The sequence below is a fragment of the Solanum pennellii genome, chromosome 12 (assembly GCF_001406875.1).
Source record: "Solanum pennellii chromosome 12, SPENNV200".
Classification (NCBI taxonomy): Eukaryota; Viridiplantae; Streptophyta; class Magnoliopsida; order Solanales; family Solanaceae; genus Solanum; species Solanum pennellii.
The window spans coordinates 64,420,231-64,440,607 of NC_028648.1; the positions used below are offsets into that span (position 1 = coordinate 64,420,231).

The window sequence follows — 20,377 nt, forward strand, 5'->3', positions numbered from 1 at the left end:
TTTTTTTTTTTAATAATCTGATTTGGCTCTTAAAATAAGAATAAGTTTAATTGATTTTCTTATTTTTAAATTTACTAATTTATTCTTAGTTGTTTATATTTGGTAATGAAATATATTAACATATTTTCTGATTTGGATATCCTTTAAAATAAGGAAAATTGTTTATAATTGATTCGTTGAAATATTTATTTCCCTTATTTGTTCCCCCCTCCTCTACTATATAAAGAGACTCCTTTTATTCATTCACACACTCATTCACTTTCAATCACAAATTCTCTCATCACTCTCTCTTCTCTCATTGCTCTCTTGCTACTCTAACAATACATTAAGATTTCGATAAACATTCAAGTGCTCTTCTTCGCTACCTTGCTTTTTGCTTTTGTTCGAGTAAAGGTTGGATCAACTTGCTTTTCATTGCTACCATTTCTAATCTACTCAACCGTTATTTGACTGCTTTAACAGGTTTCAAACTTGAAGTTCAAGTTGAAGATCAACCATGAAGAAAGATTTATTTGTTTATTTGAATCTATATTTTTTTCTTTCTTATTTTTATTTATTCGAATGTTGTAACATTTGTAACTCTAAAGATCATATATAAATTTATTTGGGGGGTCGTCTAGGGGAGGGGGATTTATATGCTTACTTGTTCATTATAAATTTTTAGAAATCATGCCTATAGGTTTGTCTTTAACCACCTAGAATTATTGTTTGTAGGTGTTATAATCCAATCAGTTGTTTGATGCTTTGTTAATAAGTCTAAAAAAAAAATAACTAGATTCCATAATTTTGAATGTTAAAATCAAATCATAATAATTTAGTAGGCTGATTAGGTGTTTTAAAACGTTATAACTTTTAGCATTGTCTTGTCATGTAGAAACCATGCCTAAGGATTAATTTGTTCATGTCATTCATATTTACAAAATCATGCATATATGTTTGAACACCTAGAAATTCATGTCTATAGGCTTGTAAATAACTTTTGACATAAAAATAAAAAATAAAATCTGTTTGTGCATATTTGTGCCCTCTCCCTAAAATTAGTTAATATTATTTAATTAGTAATCCTATTTGTCTTCCGCATTCATGATGCAATATGTTTTTCCTTAATAATACTAAATTAGAATCATTTCATGCATTTAAAGAATTATTTGGCTTTAAATATATTTCATCGTAGAACCTTTGCATTTAATAAATTCACCACTTTAATGTTCTACTAGTTTCTTATCACTTACAAAGTTTTTGCAACATAATTTTCTTAAAAGTCATTATTCAATCTTCCTTTGAAATTTTTGATTGATTATGACATTATTTTTGAAATAAATTATAAGCACTATCTCCTAACCTATCGTTAGTGGGAAAGTCCAAAGGAACTACTAGGTCTAGTTCCAATTTTTTAAGTTAAACCGACGCATCCTCGGAAGTACCACATACCCATGAATTTCAAAAGGAATTATGTGTATTTATGTGTGCCTACATGTAAACTAAATCTTTTAAATCATTTTCAAAAACATAAACTATTTTATTAGACCGACCTCAAATCAAAATTGTTTCTATGGTGGAGGAGCGCGATCAACAATATCGTGGCATCATCCCTATAAAGAGACAAACATTTTTTTAAAATAAAAAATTTTATATTCAAAACTTGCTCAATTTTCATAATTTTACTTTCTCACATTAATTGCTTAATATTTACAAATTTTATTTATAACGTGGTCTCATATGTTTTAAATAAAAAGTAAAACTTGATTGTTTATTTGTTGCTATCATCTAGCCTTGCATGTTTAAATTAATAAAATAATAAAATTAATTGTTTTATATTTATTATCACTTAGCAAGATTAAATAAACTATTAAATGAAGTGACTTTGTTTGCTAATTGTAACCCCCACATAGATTGCATGAGATACGGCCGGGACCCACACTTGTGGACCTCGAGGGATGCCTAACACCTTCCCCTCGAGGTAATTTGAACCCTAACCCTAATCTCTGGCTCGTTGACCTTAGTTAGACTTAGTTAGGTTAGATAGGTGCCCTAACGCGCCTTAATTCGTTAGGTGGCGACTCCAAAACTCGAAATCCCAAAAGAGTTGTTAGGTCGTGCACAAAACCCATTTTCTGCGAAAATGGGGCGCGACACATGTTCTTCCTCATTCCTAGAGTCAATGAGGATATCACAAGTAAAGACGATAACGAACAAGTCCAAGTACTATTTGAACACTCTGTTCATCAAATCCATGAAAGTTGCATGAGCATTGGTTAGCTCGAATGACATAGCTACAAATTCATAATGACCATACCGAATTCTAAAGTTTGTCTATCTCTGACTCTAAGTTGATGATAGTCCGATCTGAGGTCTATCTTTGAGAAGTGACTAGCACCCCGAAGTTGGTCAAACAAGTCATCAACCCTGGGGATGAGATACTTATTCTTGATTGTGACCTTGTTCAACCGTCTATAATCAATGCACATTCTGAGAGAACCATCTTTATTCTTTATAAACAACACTAGTGCACCCCATGGTGAAATACTAGGTTTGATGAAACCCTTATCTAGAAGGTCTTTCAACTGCTCTTTAGATTCCTTAAGCTCTGTTGGAGCCATTATGTCAGGAGAAATAGAAATAGGCTGGGTATATGGAAGGAGATCCATTCCAAAGTTGATTTCCCTTTCGGGAGGAACTTTGGGAAGATCCTCTCGAAACACTTACGAAAACTCACTAACTACTGGAACTGACTCAAGAGTTGGGGTTTCAGAGCTAGAATCCTTAACCCGAACTAGATGATATAAATAACCCTTAGAGATCATCTTTCTGGCCTTAAGTTAAGAAATGAATTGACCCATAGGCTCTAAGCTACTACCATTCAACTCTAAGATTGGTTCATTTGGAAACTGAAAACGAACAATCGTCGTTCTACAATTGACTGAGGTATAACGGGAATGTAACCAATTCATACCTAGAATGGCATCAAAGTCTGCCATTTCTAACTCTACAAGATCTGCGGAGGTGACTTTCTGAGAGAATATGACAGGACAATTTTTGTATACCCGTCTTGCTATAACTGCGTCACTAAGTGGACTAGAGACCGAGAAAGTTTCTGAGAAAGTTTCTGGACTAACACTGAATTCGATTGCTATGTAAGGAGCTACAAAAGAAAGAGTAGCCCCTGGATTTAACAATGCATAAACATCAAGGTCAAAGACTTGTAGCGCACCACTGACTATATCAGGAGAACCTTCCTGATCGTGGTGAGCCTGAAGGGCATACAACTTGTTCTGGCGCTGACCGCCACCTGTACCAGATGAGGTACCTTGTTGAGTCGGTGAATTACTAGTGCTGTTGAAGTTGTAGACTGAGCTCTAAAATTTCCACCTCCTTGACTCTGTCTAGAAGGATAATCCCTAAACCTTTGACTAGACTGACCGCATCCAAAACATTGTGACTAGACTGAACGCACCCAAAATATTCTTCCTTTCGTGCGAGGCACTCACCTGGGTGGTTCTTACTACACTTAGGGAAATTTGGGTAACACTTCCCTGAGACTTAGAGCCTGGTGCCGTAACCTTCTGATTATACCTGTTCATGGAGGATGGAACACTAAATGATGAAGGGGCTGTGACTGAAAACTTTTACTGACTCTACGAGCGATTTTCACCACCCGATTTCTGCTGACAATAGTCATAGGGCCCGTTTGGATGGGCTTAATAAAAGCAGCTTTAAAAAAGTACTTTTAAAAGTGCTGAAACTTATTTTTAAAATAAGCAGTTATGCGTTTGGATAAAAGTGCTGAAGTTAAAAAAAAAGTTGTTGATGTGTTTGGCAAAAAAGTGCTGATAAACAGCTTTTTAGATCAAAATGTCTGAAATACCCTTAAAAGCTGTTAACATAATAAAAATTAATTAATTTATATTTTACAGCCATAAATAATTATATTTTGCTATCATTCACATATTTCTTCACTTCAAATTGGAAGAACAGGAAGAAGTTCAGCAGCTATGCCAAACGTGAAAAGGGAAAAATGGAAGATAGATATGTTAGGGTTATGTGGGTAATTTGGAGATTGTATAAAAATATTAAGGGCAAAAAGGTAAAAATGTGGTCAACTTAAAACAGCTTATAAGCTAAAAAAAAAAAGCACCCCTACCCCAGCTTTTAGCTTTTGGCTTAAAATAAGTTTTTTTTCACTTAAAATAAGCTATTTTGAGTATTGCCAAACAGCTAAATAAGTCAAAAATCAGCTTTTAAGTCAGTTTGACCAGCTTTTAAGCTGAGCCAAACAGGCTCATAGTTCCAGTCCTAGCCTTCTTATTTTCCTTGGCATGTTCCCTAAGCTTATCATCCTCAACCTGCTGAGCATGAGTCATAAGCCTAGAAATGTTCATATCTCCCAATAACATAGCATTTCTGCACTCAATTTTCACCAAATCTGACACTCCATACAAGAACTTATTCATCTGAGCCCTGGAGTCGCAACCATGTGAGGAGCATGTCTGGAGAGTTGGTTAAACTTGAGCCCACACTCTTGGACCGTCATCTTACCTTGCCTTAAGTTCATGAATTCCTGAGTCTTTGCTTCTCTCAACTCTATTGCGAAAAACCTGTCCAAAAAGGTCTCACTAAAGCTCTCCTAAGTAATAGGAGCTGCATCTGTACCCCTATTCTTTTTCCACTGAGTGTACCAGATATGAGACACATTTTTCAGCTGGTATGACGCCAACTCAACCTGATCATTCCTAGTGACCTGCATAACCTCAAAGATCTTCTTGATATCATCCAAGAAATTCTGAGGATCTTCACCAGTTTGTGATCCTAAGAAGTTAGGAGGATTCATCCTAACAAAGTCACGTACCCTTGCAACTGCTGATCCTCCATTAACATTCAAAGGAGCTTGAACCCGATTGTCCTGGTTGGCCACACTCTAAACCAACATCTGAATGACGCTCCTAAGCTCAACATTGGAGACTTCCTGATCTGGGACTGGAGGAGCTGCATTTTCATTCCTAGCATTCGCATTCGTAGCGTTATCTCTATGAGGAGGCATGATTTGAAACGTACAACGTCGAGTTAGAATGTACTTAGATCATACCTTACGCACGATAAGAGTAACAAGAAAGTGAAATTTTTCCTAAAACACTTCATAGCCTCCCTCTCATTAGATGTGGTGCACTTCAGACCAATGAAAAGAAATCTACTTAGTGCGGCTTTTCAGACATCCTAGGAAACTTAAACCTAGTGATCTGATACCAAGTTTGTCACACCCCGAGCTACCTCGAGATGCGGACACGGGACCTAGAACCATAAGTGATCCCAAGATAACATTGTGGGCATGATCATGAGCATACTGAAAAATAATAAACTGATGCGGAAGATATATCACAATTAAAATGAAAAAAAATGCGAAATACCCATATACTATAATTGAGATATATAAAAATTGTTGAGTTTAATACAAAGAAGTTATTAACTCAATACTAAGATGAAACTAAATATGACTGAAAATAGCCTCTAAATGACTAGAAATGATGGGACAAGCCCCAGCTAAGTCGAGCAAAAACTGAAACTAAATGGCTAAAATACTGAATGAACTCATGACTCTTGTCATCGGAGAATGAGGACTCACAAGTGTATCTGCTAAACTGGAGATCGAGAATCGATCTAAGCGTGATCTAGGTGTTGAAAACTTGAAACTACATCACGAGAAGATGTAGCGCACGTATGCGTCATAACTTGAAAGGTAGTGAGCATTTAGAAAAGAGTAAAACTTAAAAAAAACTTATCTGAACAAGCACAAAAGCAAGTATTGTATTCTGAACATAATATACTGAATTCTGAGCTAACTAGATGCAACATGCTGAGACTGAATACTAACTGAACTGTAAATATGGTCGATGTAATAGAGTCAATGAACTGTGGGAGTTACTAATAATCGATAATAAAACCACATGAGCTAAATGTGGAGTCCAATGTATACGCCCCCTTCAAGAGGACCCAATATATCATGCCAAAGGTATAAATATATGTTGGCGTGATCACTAAACTGATGCCCACAGAGGGAACTTACAACCTACTTGGCTAGTAGTTTTTGGACTATTTGGGTACGCTGAACCCTATTCCAACTCGGTATTATGTTACTCCCTATGAATTAAGTGATTAACACATTATGACTGAATTTCTTTAAATAATGGATAGCTTAAAACTGTATATGCTAACTGACAATGCAACAATTAATATGATAATAATGCATAAATAATTGAGTATGTATATCTGTAGTAACTGAAATATCTGACCTAGCATGTGTGATTCAAGAACTAAATAAATACATAGCTAGGGGTCTGGAATTTATGCATTTATCTAAACATTAATGTACTAATCTTATTTGGATCATTCTATCAGCTAAAAAACCCAACAACTCTAACATTCAAGAAACCCTAAGTCTAGTCATGATACAGGAATCAAGAAACTGACTGAAAACTAGTGATCTAATGGGTGAAAGGAAACCACTAGTGAAATCCACATACTTGGTGATGAAATCCACGGAAAAATCTTTAGATTTCGGGGCTGGAACTGATGAAACCTTGTCACGTTCTTGAACTATGGTTCTTGACATTTTACTTTTCTCTTGCTTCTAAGTTTCTAAGTTTTGATTAATGATTTTGACTTAGGTAACTTCTTGTTATGTTTCTAGGCTTAAAAATGACTAAAATCTCATGATTTAGGGCTTAAACGATATATCTTAGGGGTTAAACAAACTAGGAAAAGACCCCTGAAAATTTTGTTATCGGATCAATCGACTACCTGTACTGATGTACCGTCATTCAATCGACGGTCCGTCGTTTGGGTCTGCTCGGCAAATATTCACTAAAATGGGCATAAATTTTTACTTGGAGATCAGATTTTAGCAAAATCGGTGGCTATGGAAAGACAATTCAATTATCTTTCATATAATATGTTATGGAGCACGTAATTCATTTTGTGCTAAAAGTTATGACCATTTGAAGTTGACCCTATCAGCAAATTCCCCCTAACTAACTGTTAACCTCACCTACGATCAAACCTACGGACTGTAGATCGAATGACGGCCCGTGCTGGTCATCCATAGTTCATGTCAGAGGCTGGGCAACTTGAGTCTCAATTCACGAACACAGACCACAGACCGTAGTCTGACATACGGACCGTAGGTTTGACCATGGATAAACACTTCGTTGATTATTCTGGGCGGAGTTTTTGGAGAGCTCAAATGGAAAACGACGGATGCACAGTACGGACCGTTGGTCAGACTACGTTCTGTCGATAGTGACCATCGATTGCACCAGCAGATTTCTGAAAAGCTAATTTTTTGTCTGTTTTGGATACAGGTGTTACATCAAGAGACCAGAATGCTTAACTGTATTAGTAATAGAAAGAACAGTAAATGCTTACCTAGCGTTTGACTATTGATTTTCAAATATTCTTGGTAAATATTATTTGAGTGGATATTTGGGTTAAATTTCATCATGTGTTTGACCATAGTATTTGGGAAATATTTCACATTTTTTAGAAAAATATGATTTATACTCATAAGTTTTAAAAACTATCAAAATAACTGTAATTTTGTATTATAAGTCAATTCGATCTGTGTTGCAACAAATAACAAAGAGTGTCGATAACACTAGAGAAATTAGTTTGGAGTGAGTGCAACAAACATCATTCCATATATTGTGAAGTAGAGAAAGCACATGACTTTGTTACCCTGAGTCGATTGTTCATCATTTTAATCAACAATCATATCATCACTTTCATATTCACTGAATATTTTATCACTAATTTGGTGTTCACGTAAAAAATTATGTAATACAACACAAACACTACTATATAGATTTGGGATATTTGCCAAAAAATGACAAATTGTATGAGCAAATACTATTTACCAAATTTTACCCTAAATATTATATGAGAAATCTATGGCCAAACGGGATCTTAAGGTAATGGATAAGGATGTTTATGAGGAAAAATCATTGCTCAAGGGAGAAAAACTCATGACTTGTCAAACATGATTTCAAATCTCCACTAACTAATACCAAACTTGTGAATACAAAATCGAATAGTCACATAGATTAAACGTTTAATCCTACACACCTTGTAACATATTTATTACAAGATACAAAGTAATAACCCTATCACCTATGTATTATCGACCTCTAGTTAACACAACACACACTTGACTAACTTTAGCCTCCAACTCAACTTACAAAGGTTACGTCTAAAACGATTTATAATCCTTTATAACATAGGCTTAGATCTTACAATGTAAGAGCACAAGTCATAAAACTCAAAATACAATAAAAGATATGCAACACTGGATCAGTTCCTTTGTTGAATATGTGTCATGTTCTTCTCTAAAATGAATTTTTTCAAATAAACTTGATTGGAAAAAAAACAAAACCAGATTGTTTATTGTCAATACATCCTTTGTAAAAGAGACAAAACAACCTACTAGCATGTCATTGGTTGAACCGTTGTCCTTGGTCCACCTATGCTGTCGTGCAAACCTATCACAACAGTTTCTGCAGCTTTATAGTTTTATCTCACATCCGTGGAAGTTTACTCACGCGGTGTTACACGAAATAATGATTTCTCTCTTTCTTTTTCTAGATCTCTATCTCTTTTCTCTCTAAAGTTTTTGTGTTCTTTATTCATCAGGTGTGTGTGGATTCGATCATAACCTTTACCTCATTAATTAATTGTCTTCTAATGATGAAACATGAAGGACCATGTTTTTTTTTACAAGATATTATTTATCTATAGATTGTTAAATCATCAAAGATCCAAAATACAGAATAGATCTTGAATTGTGTTTGTACATTTTTAATGAGTCCAGTACTTGCATGTTCAAATTTCCATTGCAATTATTTTTTTGTTAGTTTGATTTTTAAACCCTCTTTATCTTGAATTATGTTTGTACATTTTTAATGAGTCAAGTACTTGTATGTTCAAATCTCCATTGCAATAATGTTTTTGTTAGTTCGATTTTTTAAACCCTCTTTGTATTTGTTGTTTAATTTTTGACCCTTTTCACGAAATTTCTGATTATGTCATACATAGATATTCTTAAATTATATGCATTTAATAGTGTAGCGACAACATGTGACAAACAGTGTTTATTTCCCTTTCCGCACATTAGATACTAACAAAGTTTATTTGTACTTTTTGAATTTGCTGGATAAAAATTCTATCCGCTAGTCATTATTTGTTTATTTATATAATCCGATTATCCTGGCAAGAAAATTCTAAAAAGAAATAATTTAATATTTTAATTTTAATATACTTTATCAGCGTCTAACTTAAAACACACAAAAGTTCACAAGCTAGAAGAAAGAAAGCAAATGACCATATATTACATGCTTTTCTCAATTAAATAAGATAACAAATTTACTACTCAATAGTCCAGACTTTAGAGGCTTTGTTCAAATGTTGCGATGTAAATCTCGAGAAATATAGAATTTCCTCATAATATTTTTTGCTTTTGTTATATTGTGAAATAAACTTTTAATATTTCCTCATAGAATTTTCTCAATATTTTTAAAATATAATAGGATTCACTGTCAACACATTCGATATTTAGTAAAAATATCAAAATTTTAATTTATTATATATCTTATTTATATTTTTAGTCTTTGATTTAATTTAAAAGAATATCATATTTATTTAACAAGTTGGAGAAATTTAAGGGAGAAAAATATTTTTAAAAGTAACAGATCATCAATGCTGAAATCTCTTTATCGATGCTGAAATCTCTTTTGAAAAAATTTCTGTCGACAATGAAGTTTTGGAAAAGAAACTGAAAAAAGTTGTTGTTGAAGAAATATCGACAATCAATTTTTGGGAAAGAAACTCGATAATTGGCGGAATATACATTATATGAGGTATTTGTTAATTGCTTCATCCTAATCTGTTTGTAATTGGTTATAATTTGATGTGAGTTTCTTTAGATAATTGCTAATCGCATATATTTTCATTTTAATTTGTATGTATTGTGAACAGTGTATTGAATCATTAGTTTTGCTGGGTTTGTTGAATTTGTTTGCTTAATGATTGATTGCAAAAAGGCACTATTCTAGTTTGAATTTGTTTTGTAATTTTTTTAAAAAATCTTTTATGTCTAACTGCATAAAATGTGATGGGTACAATTTTAGACAATAATTTGTACTGTATGATTTTTTTTGTTTGGTTATTTGTTTTTTTAAATAAGTTGTATCCATAATAGGAAATTATATGATAAAAAATAATGAAAATATGTATGTGGTTGCTTTGAATATACGTTCTTTATCTGTGTTGGATACATAATATGTTGGCAGATAATAACATAATTATAAATAAATCGTATTTGAGCTTAGCCCCAAATACAAAATATGTTTGAGGTTTCAATTGAAAAGATAATTTTGTTATGTATTAATCTAGTTGTTTTTTGAATCATATATTTGAAAATTGAAAATACATTTTAGTTCCGAAAAATGGGATAAGTACTATTATAAATACATTATTTTGTAATTTGGATACAAAATAATGGTAACATTTCCAATTTTGTATCTAGTAATAACTTGGGTATGTTTTTTTGTTTGTACAAAGCATATATGGGGAGCATTAGTTTTTTAATTATGCATTTCTGAACAATGGAATGAAGATAATTTCTATGTTAATTACACAATTGAGGCAATTATAATTAAAGAAAATGCACAGTTTAAAGATTTAGTTGATGCAGTTGCTAAGCAAATTGGAGTAGATTTGAGGTATAACCGTTTGAATCTTAAGTATAAAATAGAAGGTAGCATTGCACCTTGGAGATACACAACGAGATGGGTGTGGGGGAGTATGTGCCATTGAAGAAAGAAAATTGAAAACTCGCAAAGTATCCCATATGTGTAACTGTATTTGTGAAGGATTGTGATATAAATAGTAGTAATCTATATGAAGAAGGTGTTGGCATGTGTGGTATAAATTGAGGACATAATATTGATAACCAAACATTAGTTATTAGTGCAACATTAGTCATCAATGAGATAAATAACGAAATTATCTCCAGTATGAATCACAAGGAAGTAATTGAGGATCAATTTTATAAGGACAAAGGTACTTTAAAGGCTTTGATGACGCAATATGCCATTGATAATAGATTTCAGTGGAAGACAGAGAGAGCAAGAGAAATAAGGTATTTAGATTTGTTTTTATCGTTTTTAATAATAGTAACTATTCCACCTAATAGCATGTTGTAATGTAATTGGTTATTTTTTTCTATTTTTTCGAGCAGTTATACACTTATTTGTGTATCTGAAAATTGTGGCTGGATAATGATATCAATAAATCGGAAATGTTTAGAATAGAAAGTTTGTACACGATACATATCCATTCAAAGATAAGGTGAATAGTCAGAGACAAGCAACAAACAATATTGTTGGAGGTATAATAAAGCCCAAGCATGATCATAAAGGAAGTCGACATCGAAAGATACACAAGCTGATGTTAGACTAGACCTTGCGTAGATTTATCGTACTATGTGACATGGAAGGCTAATGAAAAAGCTATAAATTCATTAAGGGGACATTATCCGATTGATATAGTAAATTGCCCAGTTACTTATATATATTGGATACCACCTATCCTGTAGCGCATACAAGAATGAACAAGATAGATTAAAATCAATTTTGTATCTATTTATCGCTGTGTTTCCGTTCATAAAAAGTTTTGAAAGTTGAAAGCCAGTAGTTGTAGTAGAGGGAAACTATCTCAGGGGGACTTCTAATGGTACATTTGTGTCAACAAACACTCTAGATGGAGCAGATAACTAGTTCATATTTATATTTTTTCCAAGAAATATGTATTCTATTCTACTATTAAAATATATATTTATTGTATTTCCCTATTAGATTATAATATTTACATTGTTTATATTCAGGAAATACATTTTCACTAGCATACGATATCGTTGAGTTTGAAAATGATGCATTCTAGTTTAGAAAAGCACATGATTTAAAAGAAAAATTGTGCATTGTATCTGATAGGAACGAGAGTATTATAAAGGCAATTTTGAGGGTATACAATGGAGTACCACATTATGCTTGCACATGGCATCTTTGGAAAAACGTGAAGACTCTATAAAAAAAGTCACATGACAGTATTTCAGAAGCGTTTTATGCAATGAAAAAGGCATACAAACATTCTGAATTTGATGATCTAATGAAAAAAGCAGATCATGTTGATATTAGGGTAAAGAATTATTTGGAATTGACTGGTTATGAAAAATTGGCTAAGGTTCATGCAAATGTTTATTGAGGCTCTGTTATTACATCAAACATAGTTGAATGCATAAATGCATGCTTTGTGGATGCAGGAAAATTATCGGTATATGATTTTCTTGAGAAAGTTACATAAATGTTTGGTCAATGGAATTTCAAAAATTGTACATCTGCTTCTAATACATTCACAATACTTTGTGGTAAAGCTCAAGAAATGCTCACTGAAAATGAAGAATGTTCACTATGTACGAAGGTATGTTGCTACTTTCTTGAAAGTGTTGTATTTTGTATTCATCCAGTAAAATATGTAGCTGTAAAATTGGTATGATTCAACTTGATTTCATCTTTGTTTAACAGGTAGTGGCACATTTATTGTTTGCCTTGCAAGGAAAACTTAGACGTGTAGGAGATCTCAAGTGGATAAAGTACCATGTTCGCACGCTTGACCTGTTTTAAAAAAGAAATTTCTTGACCCTGAACCATATTGTTCTGACTTTTACAAATCAAATACATTACATGTTACATGCAATAATCCAATCAATCCATTACCTGATCGAATTAATTGGAATGTAGCTACATATATATAGAATAAAGTAGTGAGGCCACCAAAATTCAAAAGAATGCCTAGTAGGCCTCCAAAATATCTTCGTGAAAAATTGTACATCGATCTATCTGAAAAGAAGAATAAAAATTCTTACAGTACTTGTGAGCAAAAGGGGCGTAATAGGCGGTCATGCAGAAATGAACCAAAAACTAAAATAGATATATATGTTTAATTTTTTTTTTTTGAAAATAAACTTGAAAGTGTTTTGTATATATCTTGTCCTTAGAGTGATGTAATTAATGTTTTGATAATGATTAATGAATATTCTTTTCAAAATATATTTGTATGTGATTATATTTGTATCCTATTGTGTATTTTTTTTTAATATATATCCAAAATGTTCATATTCAATATAAGTAAAAGGGATACAAAAATTAAACAAAAATAAGATAATGTAGTCCATATACCAAATTGAAATACAAACAAAAACTGTTGCGAAATAATTATGATGATATCGATTGAATTAATTAAAAAATACAAAGACAATTTGATATCCATACGTCGTTATGTATCCATAGTTGAAAGATCACTAAATATTTTGACCTATCACATTGTATATGAATAATCGTGACAACACACATTGTATATGTATTTAAAAGATCACTAAATAATTTGACCTGTGTCACTGTAATTTAAGTCATAAGCATTTGTATTCAATACTCTATGAATATAAAAGAGATCATATATGATGAATACCAATACTTAAAAATAAATTAAATCATAAAGCAAACAACACAACTACAGTTAATGTGTCGTAATGAATACTGAAGAATCAAAAATAGGTAATCAATACAATATAATACAACATCACTTTTTGCTATAAAATAATACAAATGTTAAAATGTATTGTTACTTTCCTAGATACAACACTCTTAGAACGATGGATCCAAATACAATATACAACATATGCAATCAACAAACATAATATATATAAATCAAACCTTTTTAAAATACATAAATCAAAATGATAAGTATGCAGAATAAATCGCAACATAAGAGTTGTTCAAGATGATAAGTATGCAGGATAAACTACTTTGACACTCAATTTTGGACCTCCACGATATGAATTAATCGTTAAATTTCAAACGATTTGAAATAATTAGTTTTTATAAAGTTCAAAATATATTTTTAAGTATTTAAAGTAGTTTTGGTAGCTTTTATAATTTTTAATAAAATAAATATTTTTTTTTATATAATTAGTTTATTTTATAAATATTTGAAAATCGTCTCAAAAAGATTTTATTTTAATTAAATAGTTGGTTAATTAATTTAATTATTCAATAGTCTACACTTTTGATTGATTATCTTATAACTATTTTATTTCACTAAGTTTAAAAAAACTTGTTAATTAATCCGTACTAATTTATTTTGTTTGGGTGCTTACCGAATTCACCGATTAATTTCAATTGGGCTAAGGTTTTTAAACTTAATTGATTATAATTTTAAGGGAAAAGGGTCTGATATACCCCTCAACTTTGTCATTTAGAGCTGATATACCCCTTGTTATGAAAGTGGATCATATATACCCCTGCTTATAAACAAATGGCTCACATATACCCTTTTCCTCTAACGGAAATGAAAAAATAATAATTTTGATCTAAATTTTTATTATTTTTTTCTAAAAAAATATAATTCCATATGAGTAAATTTAATCCTCATCAAACATTTTTTTTGACTTTTTTTTTGTTTTAATGACTAATTTATAATTATTATTTTGATAATCAAATTTATTTATTTTTCACTAATATTCTTGTAATACTTATTGTAGATGACCAAATTTTTTCTTCGAATACGAAATTAAATTACAATACACAAAAAAATAGTTTATTTTTTTTTTAACTAAGGAATGAAAGAAAAAAATAAAATAAGAATAAGAAACTCAAATAATTATAATAAAAGAAGTCAAAAGATAATTTATGTATGAAAAAAATTAAAATATACCTTGAACTTTGATAGAAGAATCATATATACCCCTAACTCATTTTTTTAAAAAATTAGAAGTAATAAATATAAATTTAAAACTAACTTTTTAACATCCGTTAAATGAAGGGTATATGTGAGCCATTTTGTAACGGCAGGGGTATATGTGAGCCGTTTGTATAACGGTAAGGGCATATATGAGCCACTTTTATAACGAGGGGTATATCAGCTCCAAATGACAAAGTTGAGGGGTATATCCGACCCTTTTCCCTAATTTTAATTCTTTATAATTCCAATTGTTGCCATCTCCTCACTTTGCTTTCCACACCAGAAAAATTCAAATTTCAGGACCTTTATTTTCTTCCCAAACAACCCAATTCTGAGTCCACATCTGTTAATGACAAGTCCATCCAAATTCTCCTAAAACAGCCCATCAGCAACACAATTTCCTGCAGACATACTACGCACACGCGCATCAATTCCAAACGACCCCCACCCCTGCGTCTTTCTTTTCTTCTTCAACAGTCCAGAACAATGACCAAACCCAGAAATCGACAGCCCTAAAAAACGCGACCCGAGTCCAGCAAATAAGCAGTTGCGTGGCCCTCTCCTCTCTCATTATCTTCTCCGTAGGGTGGAGCAATCTCGCACCTCAAGCGTCCTTGCTCCAAGATTTGACGGCTCAATTCTTTTTTCCGTTCAAGTTTGTTGAAGAATCCAATGATGCGAAAAGCATCAAGGGATATTCCTTATCTCTTGGGATGTTTTAAATTTCGAATTGAAATCCCAAAAGAATTTCTCCCTCCCGTTTCCGACCATTTTTTCCCTCATTCTCATCTATAAATACTGCTCTTCTTCTCTATTGTTGGGGTTTTTTTTCTGAAATTTTTTTTAGTGACATTCAGAAATTAGCTACAATACTACATAGAAAATATACATAGAAAATACAAAAATTTTGAGGTAAAAACGGACCCGAATCAGACAAGTAATATAAAGGATACTCAACGTCCTCTCTCTGTTTTCGTGGTCTCATTTTGGTGGAAGAATCGTCTTCGTGTTAAGCTCGTCGTCTCCGGTCGCTGCCCACAACAAGGTAAATTATTCTTTAACACTCTTAGTTCTTTCGCTTTTGATGAAGGTTAGATAATGGCGTTGTGTTTTGATCCGCATTAAAATACTCTTGTTGGTTGTATTCAAGTCTAAGAGTCCTTTTTGATTTTTTTTTTTATGTTATAAGTGTTGTTGTGCTCTCACCTTGTTTAGTTAGCATCTAAAGAGACGAGAGTTGTCGATTTTGTTTTTTATGAGTTCGAAATGCTGTTTGTTCACTCTGGGGTTTGTTCATGAAACTTTTTAGTATTGTTACGTTGCAAATATTTTCAAACTGATAGATTTAGGTCTCTACGGTTAAATCGGGTATCGTTTATGGCGTAAAATGTGATGTATTGTCTAAGCGTGCAACATACTCTCTCTCTCTATTACTCTATACTTTGAAATCTTTGTTATTTGTTGATCACTGGTTCATAATGTGAGCCTTCTTTTGCTTGCATATGCTTTTTCCCTTTTGAGCTTTTACTATAATTGCATATGTTTTTCCTAGGAAGTTGCTTGTGTTAGGATTCTTAGAACTTTGTCATTTTTTATATCGTATTAAATCTCCTCCCGTTCCTCTTTGGTCACAAGATAAGTAGTAAAGGTTTTTCTTGCTAATTATAGATATCTTGTCTTTCTGAAGTGCACAAATTATCGAGAATAGCCATAGTTTGGAGCTTTTTTAAAAAAAGCATGGTTACGAAGTTGTTCATGTCCTTTTTTAAAAATTCTTTTTTTTTCTCTATATATCGACATGGTCCGTTTTGACATTGTTTAATGGTCAAAAATCTGAAAATTTTAGTCATGGATACGGTCATCCCTTGCACCTTCGTGTCCATTTTAGGATAGATTGTTTCTTTATAATCCATGTTGAAAATAGATTCCTTTCTTCTTCTTTTTTTATGGCTCAAGTTGGCAATGTTCTCTTGGTACCTCTCTGTGTACCCCTTTTAATTGGTCATTATAATTTCTATCTTTCGTTCTTCGAACATCATTTGGTGCCTTAAGCTCTTGAATTTCATGGATTATTTTGACATAGGTAGTTTGTTCAATTCCTAGTTGGATGAAAAAAAAATGTTTTAGCATAGTTTGATAAATCTTGATGTATAGATTTCCTTCCCCTATTTGTTTTCTATTAGTTTTATAAGTTCATTTATTTTCTTGTGAGGATGCCAAATAGATTATCATAAATAGTATTTTACTTGATTCACATTGACTCAAATTAATTCTTACAATATTTACATTTTTATGTATGTGAAATTTGTCTGAGTTCACAACGAACTCCGGCCTTCCCTTTGCATTTCAGGAGAGCCGTAAAGGCTCAATTGTTTCATCGAGTCAGCCATAAAAATCGATGAACAGGTCCCGGAATTGAAGAATACGTGCAAACCAAAGAGTTGGGAGATTTCGGACCAAGATTCAAAATTTATTTTAAATATTGTATTCCGTTATGTAGGGCATAAGCCCTCGTTTTGTATTATTATTTTTTGCTAGAAACTTAGGACAGGTACAATTGAAGTGGGTCAAAAACCCAAAACAAAAATGGGTCTAAATATCGGTTCAGGCGAACAGAAATCGGATTTGAACCCAACTCTCTCTCTCTCTCTCTCTCTTTACTGCGTATGTGCTTGTTAATTAATTGTCGCTAGATTTAGGACTAAAGAATCCAAATCTCCACAAGACACCTTTATGTTTTAACTATCTTAATTAAATCGATCGCCTTTAAATAGACTCAAAATAATAATAAATAAATTTTGCAAGCTAAATAACATGGAAATATATTAATAGTTCACTATTTAACAAATTCTCAGTTCAAATCAAATTAAAGTTTTTTTTAGCCAAGCAAGTTAGTTGTCGGATAATCACAAATAAGCGGACGTCTTATGCGCTTTCAAACCTTCCTAAGGCGTTAATGTGAATACTCAAACCCTCCTTTAAGTTTACAAAATAATTGTTTAAGTCTTTTGAAAATAATAGTTTTCTTGATTTTTCTTAAAAATTAAGTGGCGACTCTAAAAAGTTGAAAACTTATAAAATAAATATTTTTTTTCTTTTTCTAATTAAAACAACTACTATATAAAAGTGATCAAAATTAGATGAAGTAGTTTAGAATAAAGCAAGATGACAAATGAACGATCATTGTATTTCAATTGTTACACAACCATCATGAACTACGTGATGTTATGCGTTGGGGTGCCTCAATATCACTAATGGCTCCGACGTCAAGCTTCTGTTTGAGCATAGTTCCAAAGAAGTGCAGCATGTTTTGACCTTAAAAACATAGCGAATTTCCTTGACCATGAGATAGTCACTCGACTTAAGCAAGCATATAGATACCACAATCCCTATGTACAATAGGAGAATATAAAATTAAAATTAAATACATTTATAAATGATAATACAAAATTCAAAATGACACAACTTACAAGCTATCATGTATCTGTTGAGGTATGTTTTTAGTGAAAACTATCTCAAATAACTCGTTCTCTTCTTGAGATACATCTAAACCTGTTCCTGTAATAATCATTCATTATCAGCTTGAGCGGAATGAGTTGATCCAACTTGTTAACCTCATTCTTGATTTCTGAATTATGATCTGCTGCTCTGTAAGAATCATCAACGTCTATACATTTATCTTTAAGAGAAACTACTGCTAATACCCAATGGAATTTGTCCTTCACATTTACAAAAACAAAGACGTGATCCACCAAATGCCACAAAATGCTGGCATGCACTTTATACCCTCTATGTATTCACCTATAAAATGTTCTTCATCAACGCAACAAACATCACTATCTTTATTTGCACACTTCTTTCAAATTGAGGAAACTTTGGACCCAAATACACAATCCACGATTATGTATTTATATCTGTTGTCAGCATCATACTTGGCTTTCTTTCTCAAATAATATAAAATAACATTGATATACTGAACAATAAAGAAATTAGTAATCACTAACTAACAATAAAATAGTAACTAATGACTAAATAACTACAGTTCATACTTACTGATTCATTTAACAACTGTCCTCTGGAAGACAAACTGTAGAACCAATTTTTATTGTCTACAAGATTAACACCATAATTAAATGGCACCGAAATGTCTGCTTTCCCCTTCTTGTATCGGTCCTGATCATGAAACCTAAATAAAAAATAAAATTTAAAAGGTATACAAATCTGCTTGAATTTGATGCTGAATACAACATACAAGTTAATACAAATATGTAATGAAACATAAGTATTAACTTATGTATTTAATGCATGATGAAACTATACACTAACATTAGAATAAATAACTAAACAATCACTCAGGCTCTTGAATGTTTACATAAAACAGAATGCATAACAGATTCACATACAATAAATAAGTTTTTTCAAAGACTTTAGGATACAAAATACATCAAACCATTCAATCTCTTAATTAAATTACAGAGTGCAAATACACTAACATATTCAGAATACAATACCAGACTACCACTCAGATTATTGACTGATTATGAAATACAACATAATAGACTGATCTTGTATGCAAAAAGAAAACAAGGCAGCTAATCAAAACTATAAGGAATACATAATTCAGAATACAAAAAAAAAAATAAAAAATAAAATATATATATATATATATATATATATATATTATGTGTCTCTAATACTTACTTCTTCTCATGTTTTGCAAGAAGACCTTCTCAAACCCATGAAAAGTATGCATCCCACAAAGTTATATCATGATTTCCAGAAACAAGATCAAAGATGAATGGGTGTTTCTGTTCAAAAATACAATGTTATATCGATGAACTACCTAAAATAAATAGAAAAATATTAACAAATTATATACCATATATAATCACTAGAGGGAATGTATATAAATCAATTTTAAGAGACGTTAAAATTTGTTATATTATTATACCTGCAGATGAGTCAAATATTGCCAGATATGGGGATGTATTGAAAGGGCCTTGACATCTGATTCTATGTGCAGGTAATGGTGTGTGAACATGACTTGTTTTGGTCTGATCCTTTATGCTATACTGTTTTTGCATATTGGTGTTGTCCTCACGTATGGTTTGAATTTGCATAATTATTTATGATGTGCAGTTATGGATTTCTCAGTAACACGATTACTTTTTATGTTACTGAGACTTGTCATCAGATGATCACCCAATTCAAGCTGAGATTATGGAGAGACCTCCATGGGATCCAAAGACTTAATAGGGCTAGAAAAAATGAATTGATCCTCATCTTCATGTGGATCTTCAAACAACAATTAATGTGATAATTAACGAAATAGAGGATATAAATTAAATGAACACATTTATGAGGGTAAGATGACTACAAATATCCAAAATATCTCTCTATTACCATATTGAATATGTCTTTAATCAACATTTTGGATCGGAGTTTTTTAATAATTGTCAGTTTAGAATTCGAGGGATACGACCATTTTGTGCAAACTGACTGTGATATTACCACTAGACTTGTATATCCATATTTGAAG

The 20,377-nt window shown here is 31.9% G+C and overlaps 1 long non-coding RNA gene across 1 annotated transcript; it reads left to right on the forward strand.

Moving 5' to 3' along the window:
- The first annotated feature begins 15,124 nt into the window (after positions 1-15,124).
- Positions 15,125-17,473, forward strand: LOC107005436. The gene is made up of 2 exons (XR_001454885.2): positions 15,125-15,883; positions 17,189-17,473. It is a non-coding gene; the product is annotated as an uncharacterized LOC107005436 (long non-coding RNA).
- Positions 17,474-20,377: the final 2,904 nt, after the last annotated feature.